The sequence below is a fragment of the Vicugna pacos genome, chromosome 12 (assembly GCF_048564905.1).
Source record: "Vicugna pacos chromosome 12, VicPac4, whole genome shotgun sequence".
NCBI classification, from domain to species: Eukaryota; Metazoa; Chordata; class Mammalia; order Artiodactyla; family Camelidae; genus Vicugna; species Vicugna pacos.
Window position 1 is genome coordinate 27,239,876 of NC_132998.1, and position 19,171 is coordinate 27,259,046.

Here is a 19,171-nt window from a genome sequence, read left to right on the forward strand (position 1 = left end):
TTAAATAAGTAGCTATCTGGAAACCTTTTCATCAATTACCTGACCAACTTCCTGTAGCTGGGCTTGTATATAAAAGTACTTTGAAGAAATATAGTACTGTAAAGTATTAGAGAGTTTCCTTCAAAAAGAGAGCCTTGTATCATATTCTTGCTCAGAGAGCTCAGGCAGTCATAGAATAAAATCCTCCTTGCTCAGATTATGTTCATGACCTTCTGAAAAAAGTCTTAAAAGGCAACCTCTTTAGTAAGTAAAATAATTAGCCTTTTATTTGAAGAAGGCATACTATCACACCTAATTTTTCTAACTTTCCTTTTTTTAATCACTTAGAGAACTCATGATAAAGCAATTTATTTTTCTCTATAAATTACACAACAGACTACATCTGATCTATTCCTTTGGCAAACGACTAAGGGCAGATCAAAATTTATGCTCTGTAAAGAAATATAAATACTAATTTTCTTTTGACACATCTTAAATCTGAGTTTTAAATTACAGTGAATCCTTGAAATAAATCAGAAAACCAAAAAATGTAATTTTAATATGGATTTGCAAACTCACAACCATTTAACTTTTATCGTGGAGCTGCATCTTGTGCTGATCTAGCATCAGGCAAGTTCAACTAGGCAGACTAAGATGGGACATGGGGTGGGGAGCACAACAGCATGATTGGGATCCTGGCAGTGATTTTAACCCCCTCGCTCCATGGGAATTATGAGGCTTCTCTTCCTGAGTCGATGTCAGTTTCCAAGCTTTTTCTTACTTTCTAAGCTTCTTATCCATGGCTGGCTTCATGCGCAAGCAGTGGCTCAAGGCCCTACACTTGGAAGAGGCCCACACTTGGCTTAATGTTCTACTGCTGCCAACTTGAAATTCTCAATATTTTTCAAACCAGGAGCTCTGCATTTTCCTTTTGCATGGGACCTCAAAAATTATGTAGCTGGTCCTGATCTCACCACACAGAATATGTCTGGCATTTGAAGGTATTTATTTTTCCTTAATCTGTCCCCAAATATAAATCAGTTATTTTATCTAGTACTCAGCTGAAGAAAGACATATCTGTTTCAATGCTGTAGGCAAAACAAACAAACAAAAAACCCTGGGTGTTTTCCAGGCCTTATGGCCCATTTAAGGAAATTTCATGGATAAATTTGACTGCATATGATTTTGTCCTTATGTTCTCTCTGTGGAACCTAACCCCTCATATAAGATATGACTCCACAGTAAGTAGAAAATTGATTAAATGGAACCTATTTCTGTTTCTCTCCTCTAACCATCTTAAGGTTCTAGGAAGAGCTAAAAAAGCAGTAAAGGGCAAAAAAGGCAATAAAAAGTAGGAGAAAGAAAAATAATTTGGCTAAGGTACAAACTAGATAATTGGTCACTGAATGTTCAAAATTTAATCACATCTTCTTGGCAAATTTTGTCTTTTTTTTTTTTTAATCTTGAATAGAAGGCAGATTTAGATCACTGACCAGCTTTGGAAGTGAATCAAAATGTTGATGCACCCAAACCAGTTTTTTTCCCCTGACTCCACTGAACTGAATTGGTGCCAATCATTCCAGTTGCCTTTACCCTCACACCTAGCAGAGTAAAAAGGAAACCATTCTTAATTAGTAACCCCTCCTGCCCCCCACCTTCACCCTCAGTGGGCCCCCTTCACTTACCTGGAAACCACTGTTTTCTCTTGGAAAGCAGAAAAGAGTGAGGACCAGCAATGAAGATGGCTCTGGGCAGGAAGTGGGAGGGGTCAAGCAGAGTTGAAGCTCAAAGGAGCACCTATGAGAGGCCAAAGAGGTGATGGCTCAGAGCTCAGCCAAGACAGCCAGCTCTCTACTCCACCTCTGGGTCAGCAGGCAGTTGTTTTCTAAATGTCTTCATAGTCCTTTCAACCATGGATGAACATTTAGGTCCTCACTTTAAAAATCAATTGGAATACCCAGTGTGTTGGGGCAAGAGCTTCTAAAGTAAGAAGCAAAACTCAGAAGCCAAAAAGGAAAAGATTAAGAAATGTGACTCTTCAGATAAAGTGTTCAACTTAAAAACACGAGTTATATAACAATCATTATGCGGTGATAACACTTACGCTTGAGAGAGAGAGCTGGCAGTAGAGTGCAAGTTTGTATTTTGTATATATAAAATGCATAGAAATAGACTGAAAAGTTATCCTCCAAACTGTTTGAGAGGCAAGATTGGGGGATGTTTCTGATTTACTCTACAGACATACAAATTGCTTATTTTTTTTTTACAGTGAGAATGTATTCATTCATACATTATTAATGTAATTTCACACTGTCATAAAATACTATTCTTATATTTGTATGCCCTCCTAAATATACCTCATTGGTGGTGGGCTATTAACACTACACAATAGCTTTCCCATCTCCTTTGTATTTATATTTTTAAAAGTCATGATAACAAAAGGAGCTTTTATGTAAACTGTGGAAAGGAATCAATTTGCAAAAAGCCCTTCACTCTGGTATGTCAAAATTATTTATGCTGGGGTGAGGGGGTGGAATACTAATCTTTACTTTTTAAGTTGTTCCCTTCAAGCCCAATTCTTAGGTAGTCAAAATGCATAGAGTTTACTTTCATTTTAAAAACATGTTTTTCCCCACCTGCAACCTCTAAGAATTTCTTTCCTTTGATGATAAACCAAAGTGGTGGGACTTAAATAATTATACTACTTTTTGAGGACAAAAAATTGAGAGCCCTGAACACTCAGTTGTCTGTATAGTAGGTTTTACCTGAGTTCCTGGGGTTCTATAGGAAGATATTATATTAGGGAACTGAGAGTTTATGACTGACCAAAGAGATATTCAGTGACTCACTAAATTGGATGGTCAAGAATAGAAACCAAAACTAATTTCATGGCTTCTCTACACACACAGAGACACATGGAGTGTCACATGCAAAGTTATTACTTATTGGCGTATTTATCTAACCTCCATAACAACATGCCAACAAGCATACCAGCACTATATCAACTAAGTGCCCAAAGTATTTATAATCACATTCCATTACTCTAGAAGGGTGCTTGGACCAACTACTGGTGTGGCTGTGCCTTCCAGATAGTAAGAATGAAATGGTGCCAAGTCTCCTAAAATACAGAACTGTTTATGCTTCTCTCATATGTATATGTGAAGCAGTCAGAAAAAAAAAAAAAAGAAGTAACTTCTGTTGCAAGAAAATCTGGAGTAAAGAGCAAAAACAAAGCATTTTTGGCCAATTCCCTGATAGGGATTCCTGGCCATGACATTGTTCATGTTATGGGTACACCTCTATGTATATAGTCAGCAAATCCTGAAAATCAGGATACAACATAATTGTGGACAAATGAATTTTAATGCTCAAACTGAACTCTTTATTTAAAAGAAGGCTATTGTGATTATATTTGTAAATTTTAAAAAATTTACAAGCATATGAAGATCAAAGTTTTCAAAAAGCAAATCAGTTCAGGCATAAATGAACTGTATATAAAGAACAAATGTATTCTGGTAGAAAGAGGTAGTGCTTCAGATTCACACATGTCAGAGGGCTCATGTATACCATGCATTATACATATGTCCTTCTCTTCTCTTCATAGGTGTAAAATGGGGATAATGATGTTGGGGGGCCATTTGTCGTTTTGGTCCAGCTTCCCAAATGGTAATCCCATTATTACTATTTACTACGGAAGCCAAAGGTGGGAAGTGATATGGTAATTCCATTAATATTTTACTATTGAAACTGAAAGGGGGAAAGACTTTCTTTCTTCCCACACCCTGCCAGCTGGACCATGGGCATGGGACCTAAACAGGTCCTAGTGGATGCTGCCCACCACAGACAGGTAGGGATGCTTCAGAGCCTGCAGTGGTGGATCCAATGAATAGTGTCCGTAGCAGATCATTCATGTGACATGGTCTTAGCTCTGCCCGACTTCCTTTAGTTCTTTCCACAGCCTGGTTCTTCAGCCTTCCTCTCAATTCCATGAACCACCCAAGAGCATCCTGATATGTCTGCTCAGAGTAGGTGTCTATAATTTGCCACTGAGAATGTTGACTGGAACAAGAAGCCCACAGTTTGTTGGAGAATTAGAAGAGAGAATGTATGTAAGGAGTTGAGCAGAGCACCAGGTACATTGTATGGATCAATAAACTATAGATAATATTATTATACTCTTGTTATTTATGAATCCAATATTTACAGTTTCAACTGGGCAACAGTTTCCTGAGCCACTTAAATAAAGGTCCATGTGATAATTTAAAATTCTGCTGAAGACAAATTTGAAAACAATACGTTGGTGGTCCAGAAGCCATTTAACTTAGCTAATAAATGAGCCTAACATACCACCCAGTATTGACATATCAGTGAGAATACCCATTAGGCCAGTCACTCAGGAGCCATTTGGGAAAGCAAGAGTCTGTTCCACATAGTTCAATAGACAGAATTCAATTGGGAGAAGAAATTATATACAGGAAGGAAGAGCTGAAAGTCCTATTACGGGCTGGTGAAACGATCCAGATAATAGAATCAGTGAAAAACTACTTCCATCCCTAGAGCTAAAGGAATAAAAGGACAAAAGCAGAGCTCAGGCATCAGGACTGCCCAGTGGGAGGTGAGCCCACAGAAGGAGGGACTGATGATGAGGTAGAACGATAGAGAAGATAAGCCCCTACTGAAGGTTTTCTAAAGGTGGTAGGGTGGGTGTGGGGAGGAGAAGGAGGGACAGGAGTGGGGGCTCCTCCCCTCTTTCCATCCTTCTATGTGCCTCCAGAGCCACCCATTAGCTGAACCCTGAAGCCAGTTGGCAAGGGGGGAATGGGAAATGTAATCTCCAGGGATCAACCCCCAAGGACCCAGAGCAGAGCAGGGGAAGGAAAGGCAAGAGAAAATTAACTCAGACAATTTTAAATATAATTTCTTTTTTCTCCTTTTCTTTTTGATTTGGTTGAAAACTAAGAAATATACAAAGTAGTTAGAGGGATCAGAGAGCTAATTGTGAAAATTAGGAAGGAGATATATTCCCTCATCTCTGTTTAAATTGGAAACAGAGCTCACTGTCCCTTTAAGTAAGATCAAAACTATGTGGGAGCTGACCACAGAGGTTCTTGAGGCAAATGTAGATAGATCTTCTGGAGCTAGGATAAGCTGAAATAAACCCCAGGCAAACCAAGAATGATTAAAGATCAGTTAGGACTACCCAGAATTTTGTGAAAATCGGTGTTTGATTAAGCAGTGTTTTAAACAATTAAAATGACTTATAAAGACACAACAATGTAAGCCTTTTCTTTTGGGGATAGTAGCTTGGGGTGGGGGAAGAAATTACTATAAATTAAATTAGCATAAAAGAGGGTAGGTTTATAAAAAATAAATCTAGATTTGAATTGCAGCCTTACCATCTATTAGCTATATAATTTTAGACAAGTGGCTTAAACTTACAGAGTCTGAACAGTTCTATCTACAAAATGGGAAGAATAATACCCAACTACGTGGAAATCTCACAAAAACAAAATGGAATGTAGGTATATATGAATATGCTCTGAGACTGGCTAGCCACTCATATATCTGTGTTTCCTTTTCCTTCTGGTGCACTGCCTCCCAGAGATTAGGTGTTAACATGTGACTGAGGTCTGGCCAATGGAGTGGGAGGAGACAGATGGGTGCCACTTTCCAGGCTGGCCCTTAAACACCATTCTCCCCATCCAGGGATTGTGTGCCAGATAATGTGGAAGCCCTAGAAGACAGAAGTCAGAGGATGGAAGGAACCTGGGTCCCTGGATGCCTGTCGGTCAGGAAAACCCATTTGGACTTTATGAGGGAAAGAAGTAAGCTGTCATTTAGATTTGGAATATTTGGTTTTATATTCATTTAGTGTGTGTGTATATATACATATGTATGTGCAATTATATAACATATGTATATAATAATATCATATAATAATATAATTATATATAACTTAATTTATTCTATATATAATATATAAAGTAAATAGATAACATTTTCATTGATTATATGATATATAATGAAAATATATCATATATATTAGGATAACTAAATTATATACTTTTATTTGGTATATGTAATTTTTATTACTAACATACATGACATATAGAACAAATATGTGATCAATATATAGCATGCTTTTATTGAGCAGTTACCCTGGGTCAAGCTCTGTTGTAGGCATTAGAGATACAAGATAGTCAAGGAAGGGCCCCAGGCTTCTGAGAGCTTACAATTTAGGAAGGAAGACAGATAATAATTCACAAATACATAGGATGATTTTAGGTAGCAGTAAGTGCTATGGAAAAAATAATGCCCACAAAGAGGACTGAACGTGATGGAGGAGGGGAGTGGATGTCACGATTTAAACACTCTGTCTTCGGAGCGAGCATTGGTTGCTTTGTGTCTGTACATCAGACTCTCCTACTTCTTGCTATTCCTTCTCAGTCTTTGCAGGTTCTTCTTCCCCTGACAAGCCCTCTAAATGACTTGTCCCTCTTGTTCTCAATCTACCCACATCTCCTCCATGGGTACCCTTGTCCCCTTCCATGACTTCCCAAACTATGTATGTGCTGCATCTCTCCTGGACTCTCTAACTTCTTCTCCCTTTGAGTGAATGAGGAGCCATGAATCACAAAACTTGTTTTTGACCACCTCATTTGTAATTCCTATCTAAGTAGTCTGACATCTCTCTTAGGAACCTGGGAGTAGTTGTCAGCCACTTTCTTGGGGCTGCAGATGAAACTGAAACCATCGCTGTCCATTAAATATCCTGTTAAATCTGTTCCTTCCACTGGACCGCATGAAGGTAGGGGCTGCACCAGTCTTCATAACTGTCTCTTCAGCGCCTGGGATAGTGTCTGGTGCATTATTCCATTCTGCATAAATATTTTGTGAATGAATGAATGAACAAGCTACCCTAAGGCTGTCTTGAGGAATGGGTTAGTGAGTTAGCCAGAAGGGGAAAGGGAGTCAGTGTTCTAAGTAAGAGGACAGCAAGACAAAAGGCAGAGGTGAGAAATAGGAATGTGTACAGACTTAAGAAGCAAGTCCAAAGGCTACGTTCCACATTATTTAGCTGATTTCTCTTTATTTAAGACTCATCAATCTACTTTTTTTCAATCCTATGCAAAATGAAGGAAAAAGAAAAGATGTTAGGGAAAAAAAAATGCAAAGGGTCTGGCATGGGAGCACATTGGCATACTGAAAAGATAGCCAGGAAGCAAGTGTGGCTGGAGTGTACTGACTAAGAGAAAAGAGGTGGGAGATTGAAATTAACTCTGGGAGGCTGTGGTAGTTGGGAGGCTGGAGATGGTTGTCCTGGGGTTGTGCTGGTAGCCTTGTTCCTTGCACAGGTTCCAACTATGGATAGTAGTTGGCTGTACTTCTTTGGAATTCTGACCCGGGGGTTCACTTTGAGGTGCAGCTTTCTTAATTCCATGTCTGACAGTAAAAAGGAGCTTACCCAGGACCAAAACAATTGAATAGTACGTGAGTGAGAATATAGTGTCATCAAAGGCCCACAGGAAAATCCTCCAATGGAATCTGAGATGACAGCATCTCCTGGTGATTCATTTTTCCTTGCCAAAGAACAAATGGAACTAGTGGATGTCAACCATTGCTCTTAAGGAAGGCATGCCAAGGCGGCTGCCCCAGTTTAGTTCGGATGCTTTCAGCTTTGAGGAACAGAAATTCAATTCAAACTGGCTTAAACAGTGGGGAAATCATCTCCCACAGCAGGAAGTCTAGCAGTATTCGGTTTGTATGCGTATTTTGACATGCATATCTTTATAGATAGAATCCTCTGAACTTCTCAGCATTTTCTTTTTTCCCTGACATCTCCTAGCATGCTACAAACTGTACTTACTTACATTAATTAGTATCTTTTTTCCTTATTATTGTTAAGCTCCTAAGTGCCTAAATTGGTGCCTGAAACAATGCAACAAATAAATATTTGCTGAGTGAATGAGTAAAAGGATGAATTCTCTTCCTTTGGATCCCAAGTGAGGCAAAAGGAGAGTCACGATGGCTCCTTAATTTCTCACCTGAGAAAGTAGAAAAAGAGTCTGGAAACTCTCCATTTGCCGGAATGGTTCCCCTGTGGCCTCCAAAGGGACGAGACTGTAAACTGCAAACCAAACACCGTTGCAGAGAGGAGGGGACTCTTCTGTAGGGTTGTGAAGGCTGAGTAGGAGTTTACAAGGCAAACATGGAATAGGACAGGGAGAGTGACACTCCAGAGAGGGCAAATAGAATATACAAAGATATGGATGCATGAAGCAGCACTGGGTGTTTAGAGAACTACAATTAAACTTCTGGAGTAGAGTGGCAGGAGTGGAATTACCAGAATTGGGGTTGGAGAGCTGGGCAAGGGCCAGAGTGTGAATACTTTGAATGCTCTGATAAGGGGCTTATTTTAGGTGATGAGTTTTCATCAGAGAGTGAGTGGGTCAGATTTGTATTGAGAAAGATCACTCTGACACCCAGGGACAAGACGGATTTGAGACTGGTGAACAGGAGTCAAGAAGACCCACTCTCTTCAGAAAAATAATAAAGCTTGGCAGTTTCCCACACTTCCCACCAGGTGGAGGAAGTAGGCCAGAATGGCTGGGTTGCTGGCTGGGGCGTGTGGACAAAGAACAGGAGAAACCACCGGCAAGGGACTGCTCTCCTGAGAAGGAAGCTTCTTAGTCAGGTGCCCACAAGGCTGGAAATAACTGTGGTGGTTGGAAAAAAAAATCCTCCAGCAAAAACTGGAAGTCACTTAAATGTTCAAAAATGGAGGACATGTTAAATATCACAAAACTTTCACATACTGGGTTACCAGTAAGCCACTTAAAGGAATGAGGTAGATTTGTGTATACCCACATGGAAAAATTTCCAAGTGAAAAATGCGTCGTAAAATAGTGTACAACATGATCCCTGTTGTGCAAATGCCTAGAAAGATGATAACTTTAAGAGAGGGTTTGCGGCCTGTTGACTGTGTGTGTGTGTGTGTGTGTGTGTGTGTGTGTAGCTGTGTAACAGTTTTACTTAGGTATAATTGGTATGGTTAACTTTTTAAGAAACTGCAAAATTGGTTTTCAAAGTGGTTGCACCATTCTACACCTCAACAGCACTATGTGAATGTTCCAGTTTCTCTGTATCTTTGCCAGTATCTGGCATGAACAGACTTTTCACTTTAGGTCTTCTAATGTGTGGTTTAAAATTTCATTTCTTTAATGATTAATGATGTACATTTTTCATATACTTATTTGCCATCTGTAAATCTCTTTTGGTACAGTGCCTATTCAAATTTTTGTCAGCCAATGGCATTTATATTTTTCTTTTTATTTCATAATGTTTAAAATTTTTAGTGACTATATATCTTGTTTATAATAAAGCTAATTTAAAAATTTCAATCCAGAGCACAATAATAATTATAATTTCAACTTTAAACCTAATAGTATATTATGATGCTGAAGGCAAATCCTGATTATATCTTTAAGAGGTAAAATATTTGGTTTCTAATCTCAGATTACTAGGAAATGACTTCAAATCTAATATGATTTTTATTTCTATAGATTATTGCATTTGAGAGATACCATGGTTGAGACTCAAATGAACCTGGCTTCAAACTCCAACTCTTCTACTTATTAGCTGTGTGATCTTGGGCAAATTCTCAGAGCTTTAATCTTCTTTTTTTGTATATATATCTGATATATCCTTTACTTCACAGGCTCATTTGGGGTATTAAATTTAATATTTTGTTATATTTAGCACAATAACTAGCATGTAACGTGTTCCACAAATATTAGAACTTCTATGACAAGCAGTGTGAGTGTCTTAACAAGCAATGGTTCCATGCTCAAAATTCAAGCTAAGACTAAATAAAGCACAGTCACAGTATTTTGTAAAGGAACTGTTGAAATCAATGTCAAGATAGGAAACATCCTTTGTGAAAACAGAGATCACCAGCCCTCCCTCACCCTCATTTATTTTTAAAGAATCTGACAAAAGAGCTCTGGTTTGCACTTGGTTTTGAAACGGGGGGAAAAAACAGGAAACTTAGGTTGAAAATGGACTTTTTTTTGAGTATCTTAGCACATGTTGAGTTTCTTTGGAGAGCCCTCAATATCCTCTGTTGCTCAATCTACCGAATAGTCTTGCAGATGCTCACATTACCCTGCAGAGTGGTGCAGTGCGAAACTATTGTTTCACACATTTCAAATTGGGGTTATTGTCACGTTCGGGTTATTGGGGTTAGTGTCAGTCACAAATGCTGAATATTGTGTAATGCAATGGGAAGAACCTTGGAAGCCACAGCCAAAGAGAAGCTTTTAGAAGGGAAATATAAGGAACACCAGCTGAAGCCATGAAAGGAGCCCGGAACTCAGGACTCCTGTGTGTCTGGCCCTTGACTCTCTAAGGGGCCCCAATCTCCAGGCTGCTCCATCTCCTTGAGTCCCATGGCACTTCGCCCCCACCTTTTTATAGCACCAATAACCTGGCATGGGGATTATCTGTTCAATAAGCCGTGAGTTTTAAGGAACTTAATGATTAAATTCTTAAGAATTGTGGCTTGTGTATTTTTCTGATATTGTCTACCTCCAGCATCTGGCACCAAACAGGTTCTCAATTATATTTATATATTTAAGAGGAGCAGAAGAAGCGTTAAAGGGTTTGCTATCCACCAATACAACTGCCCTGTAAGAAGAGTGGAATGGCTTCGATGAAAGGTCCTTTTGTTCAGCTGGGCACCTGGAAGGTCAGGAGCTGCATCTGGAAGTTGGGGCTTGAGTGAGCTGAGGAGCTGAGTGTACTGGAGAGAACAGTTTGGAGCTTCGTCAGGGGTGAGGGTGGGGAAGGGAGGGAGAGAGGGAGAGAGGGTCCTGTGAGGTACTCATAGAGCAAAGCAGCCAATAAATAATGTATCTCCAGGGACAGATAGCCAAAGGGCTTTGCTTAGTTCTGTTTTGTTTTGTTTTCACAGGGATGTTTAACATGCTCGTTGCAGTTGTTTGAGTTTCAGCAGTGTAAACTTCTCCCTGCCCTCCAATACGTCTGATAAAGTCTGCATGTTCAGATCACCTTGTAGAGTGAGTTTTCTGTAGAAACCGAGGAAGGAGCTGAGTTTCCATCTGGGTCAGGGACAGAAAGGTGAGACCATTTCCTGAATGAACTAGTTCAGGGGAGTCAGGAGTTGGAGGCAGAAACAGCCTTAAGAAAGTAGGCTCGCAGAGAATTTGCAGATATCTTGGATAAAGCTTTTACACTTCCCTTAGGACATGAATTTGGGAGTTTCTTGCTCATTTTATCCTATGGTGCAGAGAGATTGCAGCTGATATCTAGGATGCAAAAGGAAGGAGAGGAAGAAAAGAAGGAAAGAATAAGAATGAGAAGAAGAAAAGATAGCCAATAACGTGAGTCAAAGAGGGGAGAAAACATCAGTGCAAGAGTTAGGGGCAAAAGCAGAAGTTCTCACAAAAGAGGTAAGCTCTGAACTAGCTTTCAAGGGTGGGCCTCCTTTTAAAAGAAGCTTATTTTATTTTTATAGTTAAATGTAAATTATTTCTCTATTTTCTTTTCTTATTGGGGAGGGGGGCAAGTGCCCAGTGGGCTTTGGTTCTGAAAGCGACCAGGCCAGGCTCTAAATCCTGGCTATCAGCTGTGTGACTCTGGGTGAGTTACTTAAGTTCTCTGAGCCTCAGTTTCTTCATTTGTAAACTGGAGACACTAAAAGTACCCACCTCTTGGGCTTGCTGGGAGATTTAAATAAAATAATCTATGAAAAGTACTTAGTGTAGGGCCTGGCACAAGATAAATACTAAGTGATACTCAGTATATGGTATCCATTTTTATGTACATTTATTGAATGGAATTTGAAAAATACAGAGAAAAACAGAACTGAAACCATCAATGTTTCCACCATGTAAAGGAGAAAACCACAGTTAACATTTTGGAGTATACCTTTCCAGTTTTCAGTTAATGTATATCTTACTTTGCCGTTTTTTCTTTTTGTATTGCCAGTCATCCTGAATATAAAATTTAAATCCTAATTTTTATGTAGTTAACATAAGAATTTTTACCATCTTATTATACTCTCTTCAAAACATTTTTAATGATTGTGATACATTAAATTGAATTGATGTATTATAATTTATTTAATCATTCTTCTATTGTTAGACATTTGTGTGGATCCCAGGTTTTTTTCCAATTCAAAATGACTCAATAATAGACAAGTCTGTGCATAAACCTTTTCCTTTATTTTGTATTGTTTCTTTAGAAATGATTCCTAGAAGTGAAATCACTGCTGTAGAAGGTATGAATAGTTTTAATGCTCCTACTTGTCAAGAGAATTCTGAAGGCGTCTAGAGGCGGGGTCCCTATCTCCGGATTCTTCCCTTATAGTCCTCTTTTTGCCTCTTTTCCAAGAGGAGGAGGAAGAAGAGGGATGTGATTAACCAGATGCCCAGGCACTCACTGGGTCATCTTTGCCAGCTGGCAGAATCACTAGGCAGAAGGAAGTCTGGAGATGGTAGTTTCTTTTTTCTGGCAATCTGTTGAAAGCAGTCTGAGAGATAAGGTGGCTCAGAGCATGAACTCCCAGAGGACACTTGGACATTCCCTTTGTTCTCAAAACTCCCATGTGGCAGGCAGGCCTGGGGCCCGCCCTGACTTTGCCGGGGCTCCTTTATAGGCTCAGAGTCAAATGTACTTTCTCTTGAGATCTCTTCTCTGTGGTTCCATCTCACCCAGCACTGATGCATGTGTACTACATCCTTCCTTGCAAGTGGCTGACCCAATACTCAGGTCTGGGTAGAAGTCTGCCCCTTTAGGTGTCTAGCAATGACCTGGAGGAACAGTTTCATACGTTAGAGCTCTGCTTTGAGGTGCAGAGCCTAAAACCCAGCTAAAAATAAAACTCCCCCTTAGGGTTTTGCCTCCCTTGGGGACCACCTGGGGAAGTTTCTTCATTCGTAAAGTGGGGATAATAAAAGTTTCAAGTGGGATTTGAGTGCTGTCAGTATCTCTGGCCGCACTGCCCGAAGTTCTCTGGATCGCTAGAGAAATCCAGCCCAGGTAGTATACAGAAAGTGGTGTGCTGGTAAATGTTTAAAAACTGGCTCTCCAGAAAAAAGAAAAGAAAAGAAAAGAAAGCCTTGATTTGCAGTGTTTGCAGATTTCCATGGGCTAGAAAATCCCCTGTGGCTGTAGAGTAAATAGTTCTAACAGGGCTGATTTCAAATTCTGTTTAACAATCAGTTCACAAAATTCCTAAAAATTTAACAATATGCTCTTGCAAGCCAGAAGGAGCCCACTCAGGTATACACTAAGGGAGGTGGGTGATACTCACATTATCAACATGTAGGGGAGAAGGGACACAGAAAATGACCTCAGATATCACCTCACACCAGCTAGAATGGCCGTCATTAAAAAGTCCACAAAAGATAATTGCTGGAGAGGGTGTGGAGAAAAGGAAACCCTTTTACACTGCTGGTGGGAATGTAAATTGGTGCAGCCTCCATGGAGAACCGTATGAAGATTCCTTAAAAGACTAAAATTAGAGTTGCCATATGATCCAGCAATCCCACTCCTGGGCATACATCCAGAAAAGATGAAAACTCCAACTTGAAAAGATACATGCACCCCAATGTTCATAGCAGCATTGTTTACAGTAGCCAAGACATGGAAGCAAGTTAAGTGTCCATTGACAGATAAATGGACAAAGAAGTTGTGGTATATTTATATACAATGGAATACTACTCAGCCATAAAAAGAATGAAACAATGTCATTTGCAGCAACATGGATGGACCTAGAGATTATCATGCTAAGTGAAGTAAGTCAGACAGAGAAAGACAAATATCACATGATACAACTTATGTGTGGAATCTAAAAAAAAAATGATACAAATTAACAGATTTACAAAATAGAAAGAGACTCACAGACATAGAAAACAAACTTATGGTCACCAAAGGGAAAAGGGGGTGGGGAGGAATAAATTAGGAGTTTGGGATTAACAGATACACACTACTATATATAAAATAGATAAACAGCAAGGACCTACTGTATAGCACAGGGAACTGTATTCAGTATCTTGTAATAATCTTTAATGGAAAAGAATCTGAAAAATGTATACATATAAAACTGAATCACTCTGCTGTACACTTGAAACTAACACAACATTTTAAATTAACTATACTTCAATTTTAAAAAAGGAAGAAAATGACCTCGGAAATGGTGGGAAACAGGGAATCTAATGCCAACAGGATTCTCCCTGTAAACCAACCTATTTTTTTTCCACTACAGATATACTGTCTGTATGTTTCAAGAGACATGACTATTGGCAGTTTCCAGAGTCACATCCTCCTGAATCACAACCAGAGAAAAAGAAGGGCTCACCTCCAACCAGTGCTGGTTTGAAAATTCCAATGAAGGGTTGACCAGCCTTTAATCTTGTCCTTTCCCCTTGGTTCAGAATGTATGCGCACTGCCTGAGCATCATGGGGTCTCCCAGAGTCGGGCACAGAGAGTTGCTGGTCAGATAGAACCAGTAATTCCCATTACAGTGACTATCTCAGAGCCATCAGGACCCGGTTCTCATTTCTACTAGTCTGCAAAGTGGCCGAATCAATGACATCATGAAGGAGCTGTTTCATCCTACCTTCCTTGGCATTACATTTCATAGCTGTTTAAAAAGAAAAACAAAACTCAGCTAATTTCATAGGCAAAAAAAAAATTAACCATTGGTATTTTAAATATTTCCTTTTCTTATATCACAAGTAAGGTTAGCAATATGCTTCTATGTGTTGAATAATTGTATTTCCTCTTCTGTGAATTATTTTCGTATCTTTTTCTCACTTATCTCCTGGGGCTTTAAGGTCTTTAGAAAATCTCTTCATTCAACAAATATTTACTCATCTGTTATTATAGTCCAAGTATCTGCAGACTTTGGAAATACAACAGCAAACAAGATAGAGTTCCAGTCTTCAGAGCACCCTATTTGTATGGCCTTTTTAGATAATAATATACTAACATTTGCTTGCTATATTTATAACAAACATTTTTCTTGTATTTTTTCCTGATTTTTAATATAGTAGTTTTACATTTTAATGTAATTAAATCTGATCTACTTTCCTTTTAATAAAAGCTTTTTCTTCCTTGTTTAAATTCCATTTCCCCACCCACATTTAAAGATATGATTCTCTTTATTTTCTATTTGCCTAAGGTTGAAACTTTTGTATTCAATGATTTAATTGATTTGTAACTCGTCATAGTGTGTGGGTGAGCTGAGCTTCGAAACTGGCCATTTTTTCCAAACATTTAACACTTACTAAAGTTTTTCTTCTTTGTTGATTTGTAAAAGTGATGGACAGAACTGTGATTGACAGAGAAGTGAGGTAGGGGGTTGTTGAAGGGTAACTGGGATTGCTCAGTTTAGGGAATTATGAGAAACGGTGAGGAAAAGGGGAAATATAAGGCATTAATGGGAGGATTGTCTGGAATAAAGGGTCCATCAATTGTAGTGATTCTTAACCAGAGGTGGACATATCTGTTGCCTGGGGAGATTTAAAGAAGTACTCATGCCTGGGCCCTACCATTAGCACTTTTTTTTTTAAGAAAATAAGAAATGTAAACATTAAAAAAAAATTCTTACTACTCTTCAACAAGGTCAGTATTTTTCTCTTCTACTGTGATAATTCAAAATGCACTGCCCAAAGATTTTAACTCTATCATATATCCAATATGTCATGCCAAATCCTAAACCATGCCAATCCCAACTCTTACTTTACAGTGACAAACTTCATTGGATAATTCACATATCTACAGTAGCCCCTTGAAAATGTCATGCTTAATATACCAACACTCAAGTATTTTTGAGCAAAAGTTAGAGTTTCTGAATCTGGCTATTTGACCTGAAATCTTGAATCTTGCAGGCTGAAAGGCTGTTCTTTGGGAGCAAGTTGATGCAGTAGGAAAGGAGTAGCTTTTTGTGCCCTGGACTTGGAAAAAAATCAAATCCTCTGCCTAGTAACCACATCTTAATGTATATCTGCACATTTGGAGTAAATCTGCCTTCAAATAATAAGTAGTTTCTCTTTGTGAAAATTGAGGAAGACTATGAAGAGTGCCTTAGTCCATTCAGGGTGCTATAACAGAATACCATAATCTGAGTGTCTCATAAACAGAAGTTCCTCACAGTTCTGGAGGCTGGGAAGTCCAAGATCAAGGTGCCAGCCATTAGCAGTTTTGATATGGGGTCAGTGTTCACGTGTTTCTTAAAAACTCCCTGGGCACTGCTGAGGTAGCAAATTGTGGAGAATGAAGCTAGTCAGATAAGTAGGGAGCAGACTGAGAGAGTTGTCAATGCCAAATTGAGTTCAATTGAAGGTCCAGGAAGCCTCTGGGGCGAGAGTAGAAAGAGTGTGGATTTTGGACTCAGGCACATGTAGGTTTCAATTCCATTTTTGCCACTTGAAGGCTATGTTATCTGGGCAAGGTCACTGGTCCTCACTGAGTCTTATTTTTCTGTCCTAAACAGACTTCATAATATTTACCTAATAGGTTTGTGATGATTCAGTGGGAAATTAAGTATAAAATGCCTAGATCAGCACCTGACACATGAATTAATTCTACCCTCGTCCTCTTGAATAAATCTTTGGCTCACGCTGGGCCTGCTTCAGGATGAACTGATGTAAGACATTTCTAGAGAAAACATGCAAATACATGTCAGGATGAGAAACACGAAGAGGTCCAGGCTGTCCTTTAATCCCGCTGGTTTCAGAAACCTTCAGAGGCTGTTCCTTTTAGGAGAGGAACCCTTCCTCCTTAGAGAAATAGAGAGATGCTTTGAACTTCACAAAGAACTTGCCTTCATAAACTCAGCAAAAGCAAAATCTGGCTCCACTACAGGCTACTCCCGCTCAGTAGCACAGATAATCCCAGCCCCTGGGCAGCTTAGCCTGTAAACCAAGGGCAGCTGTTGTGAAAATAACACAGGCGTAGTCATTTTTATAAAAAAAAAAATTCCCATGCAAATCTGTTGACAGTGCAAAGAATCTCCTTTTTCAAGGATGGAAAATGCTATTTCTTCTCAAAACATCCACCTGTCTTAACTTCATTTCATTGACATTCATTCAGTGATTTGACAAATATTTATTGATATTACTTCTGTTTGACAACTGCTTTGGGACTGGCCTCTCCATACTACTCATTTAAGACCAGTTTTCCATGCTTCCCTGCATTACAAATTGGGTCAAATATTTATTTTGGGATTGGGTGCTAATCATCCAAAAGGCAGTGAGGACTGGTGGAAAATGAGAGGGGTTTGGAGTCTGACACATGTGGTTTCAAACCTTGATTTTTTTTTCCTTGTAAGAGTAAATTTTTTTTCTAAAAATTGGAGTATGGTCAGTTTACAATGCTGTGTTAATTTCCTGGTGTACAGCATAGGTGTTTCAGTTATACATAGATATGTATTCCTTTCATATTCTTTTTCATTACAGGCTATTACAAGATATTGAATATAGTTTCCTGTGCTAGACAGTAGAACTTTATTTTTTATATATATTTTATGTAGTTAGTATCTGCAAATCCTGAACTCCCAATTTATCCCTCTACCCTCCCCTTTCCCCCTAGTAACCATAAGTTTGTTTTCTATATCTGTGAGTCTGTTTGGTAAATAAGTTCATTTGTGTCTTTTTTTAGATTCCTCATAGAATTGATATCATATGCTTTTTCTTTCTCTTTCTGGCTTACTTCACTTAGAATGACAATCTCCAGGTCCAACCATGTTGCTGCAAATGGCATTATTTTATTCTTTTTTATGGCTGAGTAGTATTCCATTGTATAAATATACCACAACTTGCTGTCCATTCATCTGTCAAAGGACATGTAGGTTGCTTCCATGTCTTGGCTATTGTAAATAGTGCTGCTATAAACATTGGGGTACATGTATCTTTTCAAATGAATCCTGTAACATATTCATCCTACTCTATAACTAGAGAAAGTAAATAACTTTCCAGAGGGACACAACCAGATAGCTTCAAAGTGAATCATTCTTACCGCTATTCCTCATTCTGAGCAACGAAATGATGGAGGGACAAATGGGGTGGGGGCAGGTGGTCACGGACTACATTTTTCTAGAGGAGGAGGCAGTTGGGACTTCCAGGCCAAAGGACTAGGGAGAAGAGCTTGAACAAAGAATGAAGGCTTGCAGGTAGCTGTAGGTCAGGGATAAGCCAGTTGAGTAGAATCCTAGATGGGTGGAGAGGCATATTTCTCATACCCCCATACCCTCAACACACTCCTGGCCATTGTGGTTTGACTCTAATAAGGAGGTAGGGGAGATTCCTGAGCAAGGCAGGGGCAGGATGAAAATGGTCTCTGAAGAGTAGAGTTTTTGCTGTTACCTCTCCATCCCATTCACCAAGGAATCTACCATGTCCACATTCCTCTTCTCTTTTTTTAGTTAAATTAGCAAATTATCTCAAACTAACATAAAACACTGCTTTTGCACATAGTACCCACTTCTAAACTTTGAAAACTTTGAGACTTTCTCAACACCCCCACCCCCTAAAGAGTGGGTGCCCTGAAAGGGGGGTGCTGAGAATCAGAAGTCTAGCATTCTAAGTCACAAACTATCGTATCCAACCAGTGACCTATCCATCATGGATTGAACACCTCCTACAATCCAGGCAAACTGCCGGGCACTAGGGATAAGAAAAAGAACAGATGACAGTCTCTGCCCTGAAAGCTTCAGTGTGAAAGACAGTAAGTAAATAGGCAATTATAATACATCATGGTAAGTGCTATCATCCATCTGGGAGCTGGGAGAGCACCAGGGAGGGACATCTTATCCCGGTTAGGGGAAGGGTAGGAAAAAGGTCAAGAAGGCTGAGTTCCGGAGAGAATATGGCAAATTAGGGCAACTACCGGAAAGCTCAGTCTGGCTAGACATAGGGTAGGAAGGGATTTGAGGAAGAAATGAGACTAGAGAGAGAGGAGCAGGGGCCAGATTATCAAGGATTTTTTAATGTCATGCTAAGGCACTGGTTCTCATAATTTTCTTTTCCTATACACTCCTGAGGGGTGAAAAATATGTCCATCAGCAGCACAGTGAGGAGCAGCAGCTGGGAGGTGAATTGCCAGTGTCAGGTTGAGATACAGCCCTACCCTGCCCTTCCCAGTTTGAGATTCATGGTGCTTATT

At 39.3% G+C, this 19,171-nt stretch overlaps 1 protein-coding gene and 1 long non-coding RNA gene across 3 annotated transcripts in view; one reads left to right on the top strand and one right to left on the bottom strand.

The window, feature by feature from the left end:
* The window catches only part of TCP11L2 (t-complex 11 like 2), a 41,079-nt gene extending 39,319 nt beyond the window's left edge, over positions 1–1,760 (bottom strand). Inside the window, exon 1 of the mRNA XM_015240630.3 lies at positions 1,665–1,760. The gene's annotated coding sequence lies outside the window, so the exon portion shown is untranslated. The remainder of the gene's footprint in view (positions 1–1,664) is intronic.
* Positions 1,761–5,680: 3,920 nt separating this feature from the next.
* Positions 5,681–15,037, top strand: LOC140700171 (uncharacterized). 2 transcript variants are annotated; one of them, XR_012078448.1, is made up of 5 exons: positions 5,681–5,804; positions 6,677–6,787; positions 10,617–10,726; positions 10,952–11,118; positions 14,270–15,037. It is a non-coding gene; the product is annotated as an uncharacterized lncRNA (long non-coding RNA). The 2 variants fall into 2 exon arrangements; XR_012078450.1 differs by lacking the exon at positions 10,617–10,726.
* Positions 15,038–19,171: the final 4,134 nt, after the last annotated feature.